This window comes from Myotis brandtii, unplaced genomic scaffold, assembly GCF_000412655.1.
Source record: "Myotis brandtii unplaced genomic scaffold, ASM41265v1 scaffold315, whole genome shotgun sequence".
Lineage (NCBI taxonomy): Eukaryota > Metazoa > Chordata > Mammalia > Chiroptera > Vespertilionidae > Myotis > Myotis brandtii.
Window position 1 is genome coordinate 373,272 of NW_005362075.1, and position 6,499 is coordinate 379,770.

At 36.6% G+C, this 6,499-nt stretch overlaps 1 pseudogene; it reads right to left on the bottom strand.

The window, feature by feature from the left end:
• Positions 1-5,429: 5,429 nt before the first annotated feature.
• LOC102241045 lies at positions 5,430-5,653 on the bottom strand (annotated as a pseudogene).
• Positions 5,654-6,499: the final 846 nt, after the last annotated feature.

Below are 6,499 nucleotides of genomic sequence, written 5' to 3' on the forward strand. Positions count from 1 at the left end.
CTAGAAACATCGATGAGAGAGAAACATCGATCAGCTGCCTCCTGCACATCTCCCACTGGGGATGTGCCCGCAACCCAGGTACATGCCCTTGACCGGAATCGAACCCGGGACCCTTCAGTCCGCAGGCCGACGCTCTATCCACTGAGCCAAACCGGTTTCGGCTTGTGGAAAGATTTTTAATGATGGATCCAATTTCTTTAATAGTTATAGTTATTCGGAGATTTCTGTTTTTTTCATATTTTGATAAATTTTCTTTGTCTAAAGATGTGTCAGTTTAATCTAAATTTTCAAATATGTTGACAAAATTGTTCATGATAATTTTTTATCTTTAAAAATTCTGTGTGATCTATATTAATTTTTGCTTTTTTGTTCTTTTCTTGATCTGCTTCACCAGGTATATAACCATTGTTATTAATATTTTTAAAGAATGAACTTTGCTTTGTTAGTCTTTTCTCTGGTATGTTTTTCTTTTTCATTTATTTCTATTATTATTTCCTTCCCATTAAGTTTTTTCAGCTTTATTTTTTAATTGATAAGTTGTATTTATAATTACTGAGCTAAATGATTAACAGGTCTTTTCACATCTGTTTTTTAATTAATCAAACTTGTTAAAAAGTGAAAACTTAAATACTAGCATATTTTTACATATTCAGATGAGGCATTTCGCACAAAGAATACCTTAAGGATAACTAACTTGCTTATGTGAAGACAAGACAATGAATCACCAAATATTTTCTATTTTGACCAACTCCTTACATTTTTTTAAAAGATTTTTAGTATTTTAAAAACTATTTTAAGACTATTTTTAGAATGGTTTTGCTTAGGTTCCTAGCAAAATTGAGGGGAAGGTAAGGAGACTTCCCATATACTCCCTGCTCTCACATATGCACAGCCTCTCCATTATCAACATCCCCCACCAGTGTGATACTTGGTTACAATTGATGAACCTACATGGACCCAACATCACCCAAAGTCCATAGTTTACATTACAGTTCACCCTTAATCCTTCTATTTTTTGAATCTTTATTTACTATTCTTCCTTAACTTCTTGAGAAGTTAAATGAGATCATTTTCAGAATTTTCATAATGAATGGCAGATGGTGCAGCTGTTTTATGATCTTACTTCCCAGATGCAGGATTCAGTAGAATGAGATAGATAGGGAAAAACTGACTCTTGAAATGGGTACATGTTAGAAATATTTTGTGTAATACATTTTGCATGATGTCAATGATTCTAGTCTAAATTAATCAAGCCTAAACAATTTCCCTATACTATTATGTACATTTTAAGACTATAATTTCCTTCTAATCAGGCATTAACGGAATCCTACAAGTTTTAGATATAGAATGTTTTTCGTTCTTTGTAAAATATCTTCTACCTATCTTTATGTTTCAATGTCATCTTATCTTTTGCTCATGAGGTATTAAAAGTATATTTTACATTTTCCAAACATACAGGCATTTTGGAGTAACATTTTTGTTGTAGATTTCGAGATCCATTACATTGTGGCCAGATAATATGCCACAGATGGACTTAATCTTTGAAATTTATGAAAGCTGTGTTAGGCCTAACATAGGTCTGCTTTCATAAATGTTCCATATGTACTTGAGATGTGTATGTGTGTTCTGCACTTTGGTACAATGCTCCATATGTTGGTCAATCACGTTGTTTAAATTTCCTATATCCTTATGGAATTTTTGTCTACTTATTGTATTAGTTACTGAAAGAGGTATGTTAAAAATCTTCCTCTGTGATTTTGAACTTACATATGTAGTCTTATAATTCTAACAGTTTTTGTTATATATTTTGAAGCTATGTTATTAGTTATGTAACACTAATATAGTGATTCCAGCTTTCTTTAGTTAGTGTTGGCATAGTACATATTTTCGCATCATTTTACTTTCTTTTTTTTTCACGTTTTTATTTTTTTATTTTTTTGCATCATTTTACTTTCAATCTTTCTGTATCCTTAAGGGTTTAGGCATTATTCTGTCTTATGGTTGCCCCTTTGAAGGAAATGTATCTTTAGTCCGCTGGCTGCCCCTAAGTTTTTCTCTGTGGTTTTCAGTTTTACTATAATGTGCATAGTTATGGTTTCCTTTATTTTTATTCTGATAAAATTTTTATTTTAATAACATCTGAGAATTTGGTAAAGTTTATTTGTTCAAATATTGCTTTTATGCCATTTTCTTTCTCTTTTCCTCTGGGACTACAATTAAAATTATATATTAGACTTTTTCATCTTATCCACTATTTCTCTTGTGGTCCTTTCTATATTTTCCATCCTTTTGGCTCTCTTAGCCTCACGCTAAATATTTTCTTTTGACTCATGTTCCAGTTAAGTAATACATTCCTGGAAATTCTGCTTCTTAACCTTTTACTATGATGGAGTAATGAGATATATATACACAAAGATTTCCATTCGGACATCAAAAGAATGGCAGAGTGCGAGAGCCCCTTATCCTCTCTCCCTGAAATTGCAACGTGAACCAACTATAATTCAACAGTAAATCCTTGCTCAACACAGACACATGCCTGAGAGATCCGCGCATTTGAACATCTAAAGGTGGGCAACCAGGAATAAGCAGGAAGACAAGAAGGGAAGAAATTGCAGACGGCCTGCAGACACAGCCCTGCAGTCCGGAGCTCCTGGCTCAGCCTGCCAGGAGAGGGAAGAAAGATGGGGTAGCAGGGTTTCCTTTGGCTGGGGAGAGGAACAAAGCTGGTGGTGGTGAGTGGGGGGAGCAGGGCAGGGACCACCCAGCAGGGCAAGCAGCCAAGGGAGTGAATAGTATCTGAGTCAGCAGACACCTGACAGAGCATGGGCTTCTACCTTGCGGCTCTCCAATGTTGGGCCAGCAGTGATGTTTCAAACAAAGAAATGGAACCACAGATCCCTGCCACCGCTTGGACTCCCAAAACTCGCTTCCCATTCATTGCCTTTGGAGTTGGGTCCAGGAGCATATCATCTGGAAACCAAGAGCTATTGCAGTAGAACTGCTGTTTCCATCTGTGACTGTTCCCTAGGATGGGTGCTTGGGGTGGAACCCCACGGAGGTCAGGGGTTGCCATTATAGTGATAGCAAAACAAACCCCACCCCTAAGACTAGGAGATCAGAGATTAAAGAATCTTGCAATTCAGCACCATCTACTGGAAAATGGTAGAAAGAGCTCTTCAGAGATAAATGCAAAGGCAAAGGAGGATAGCAAATACCATAAATAATCACAGTAACAAGGATGATCAGAAAGAAAATGAAAAATCTCCAGAAAGCAAGCTGGAACACAAGGAAATATGTGATATAAATGACAAAGATTTCAAGATTGCAGTTCTGAAAATACTCAACAAGATGAGAGAAAATAGGCAATTCAATGCACTCAGAAAACAAATCAATGAACAAAATGAGTACTTTACCAAAGAGATTGAAACCTTAAAAAAGAACCAACCAGAAATCCTAGAAATGAAGTATTCAATTAAGGAGATTAAGCATGAAATACTGAGCATAGATGGAGGAAGGAATTTGTGATATCAAATATAGGAATCTAGAAATGACACAGAGGGAAGAAGAGAAAAACTGAGCATAAAGAAAAATGAAAGAGCTCTGCAAGAACTATCTGACTCCATCAAAAAAGCAAGGCTGTACTGTCTTATGGAAGAGGCAGAAGGCCACACCTGCCTCTCCCATCTGCCTGTCTGGCTGGCAGGGAAGGGAAAGAACTTGCATGTTGGTGCAGGAACAAGCTGGGTGGGATGACAGTGAAATCTAGAGTAAAACCAAGCTAGTCCAAGGTGTCCTGCAGGCTGTAAAATGCAGTTTAATCAGAGTGCCATTTTTTTCAGATAATTCTTTCAAATACCTGAAAGAGAGAAATTACCAGCCACGAATAATATATCCAGCAAAATTATCCTTTAAATTAGAATTATAGGCATTCCAGAAGAGGAGGAGAGGGAGCATGAATCAGAGAGTCTATTCAAACAAATAGTGGATGAGAACTTCCCAAACCTATGGAGAGAACTAGATCCTTAAATCCAAGAAGCAAATAGAACAACTAGTTACCTCAATCCAAAGAGGCCCTCTCCAAGGCATTTTGTATTTAAAAAAAAAGGAAACAGAAGAAAGAAGTATGGAATACCACCAAACAAAACAACAACAGAAACACAAAGGAAAAGAACTACCAGAAAACAAAAGATAAAATGGCTATAGGAAATCCTCACACATCAATAATTACCCTAAATGTAAATGGTCTGAACTCACCAATAAAGAGGCACAGAGTAGCAGAGTGGATCAAAAAACAAAACCCAACCATATGCTGCCTACAAGAGACACATTTAAGTTGCAAAGACAAAAGTAGATTCAATGTAAGAGGGTGGAAAATTATTCCCCTAGCAAATAATATCCACAGAAAAGCAAATGTAGCCATACTTATATCTGACAAAATAGATTTCAAGATAACAAAGATAATAAGAGACAAAAATGGACACTTTATAATGATAAAGGGAACACTGCATCCAGAAAACATAACACTTCTTAATAGTATATATGCACCCAACCAAGGAACACCAAAATATATAAAACAGCTACTCACAGAATTAAAGGTAGGACAGATAAAACACAATCATAGTTGGGTATCTTACTACTTCATTGACAGCTCTAGACAGATCAAACAAACAGAAAATCAATAAAGAAATAGCAGCCTTAAATGAAACACTAGACCAAATGGACATAATTGACATTTACAGAACTTTTCATCCCAGAACATCAGATTTTACATTCTTATCCACTGCACATTAAACACTGTCTCAAGGACAGACCATATGTTGGGTCACAAAACTAGCCTCAATAAATTGAAAGGGATTGAAATTATACCAAGCTTATTCTCTGACCACAATGCCTTAAACTTCGAAATCAACTGCAACACATCAAAATTACAACTAAAATACAAAACAATCATCATTCAGAACTGCCTGGATTCTGGCTAAATGGAAGCACTACAACTAGAGAATTAAAGAAGAAAGCAAGACTGGTAGGAGGGGCAGAGGTGCAGAATGGGCTGGATCAACACCCACGTGTGTTGTTGTTGTTGTTGTTTTAATCAGGGGCGATATCTATGCTGCAGAGGCCTTCTGTGAGGAGCAAGGGGTCCCAGCCCCACACCAGACTCCTCAGCACAGGGTTCCAATGCTGTGGAGATAAGCCCCTATAACTTCAGGCTATATTACCCAAAACACTATACAGATTTAATGCAATCCTTTTCAAAATCCCAATGTCATTTTTTTTAAATGGTCTCACACATTTATTACTGAACCAACCTACTATTGCAGGGGGAAAAATCAACAGAGCAAAATCACAAGTCCATTAATTTTCCAATTAAAATGCCCCAACTGTCCAGACAATAGCATCTTTTCAATCATTTAAAGGTGTAGGCAACCTGGATACAGCATAAATATGTGAGTCATCTCTCATGTGTGATTTCTCATAGGCCCAGTTTGGTTCTTCTCCAATGTCTCCTCTTCGAGTTGTAACTGATTTTATTACCAGTTTTCATCTGAATCCATTGGGGGATGGGCCAATTCTGCTTTTGTTTCTTGGCCAGGAACCTCCTGATCCTGAAAGTCTTGTGGGAAGACATGGTGAAGGAGAAGCAAACACACCCACCTCGATGGAGTAGAAAGAGAGAAAGAGAGAGAGGAAGTGGAAGCCCCAATGTCATTTTTTAAAGAAATATGATGAGAAATCTTTCAGATTTGTATGGAACCACAAAAGATCCTGAATAGTCAAAGGAATCCTGAGGGAAAAAAGAACAAAGCTGGAGGTATCATACTACCTGGCTTCAAATTATACAACAGAGCTACAATAATTAGATCCTGAATAGTCAAAGGAATCCTGAGGAAAAAAAGAACAAAGCTGGAGGTATCATGCTACCTGACTTCAAATTATACAACAGAGCTACAATAATCAAAACAGTATGGTATTGGCAGAGAAACAAACACAGAGACCAATGGAACAGAATAGAGAGCCCAACTATAAAACCACAGATAATTTTCAACAAAAGAGCCAGAAATACACAATGGAGTAAAGGTAGTCTCCTCAATAAATGGTGCTGGGAAAACAAGAAAGCCACATGCAAACAAATGAAATTGGATTACAGTTTGTCCTCATGTACAAAAATTAATTAATGGATCAAAGACCTAAATATAAGACCCAAAACAATAAGTTACATAGAAGAAAATATAGGTACCAGACTTATTGACCTGGGTTGTAGAGAACATCTTATGAACTTGCCCCCAAAGGCAAGGGAAGTAAAGACAAATATAAATGAATGGGACTATATCAAACTAAAAAGCTTCTGCACAGCAAAAGAAACTGACAACAAAACAAAGAAGCAGCTAACCAGATGAGAGATGATATTTGCAAACAGTAGCTCCAAAGGTTTAATTTCCAAAATATATAAAGAACTCATAAAACTCAACACCAAACAAACAACCCAATAAAAAAAGTG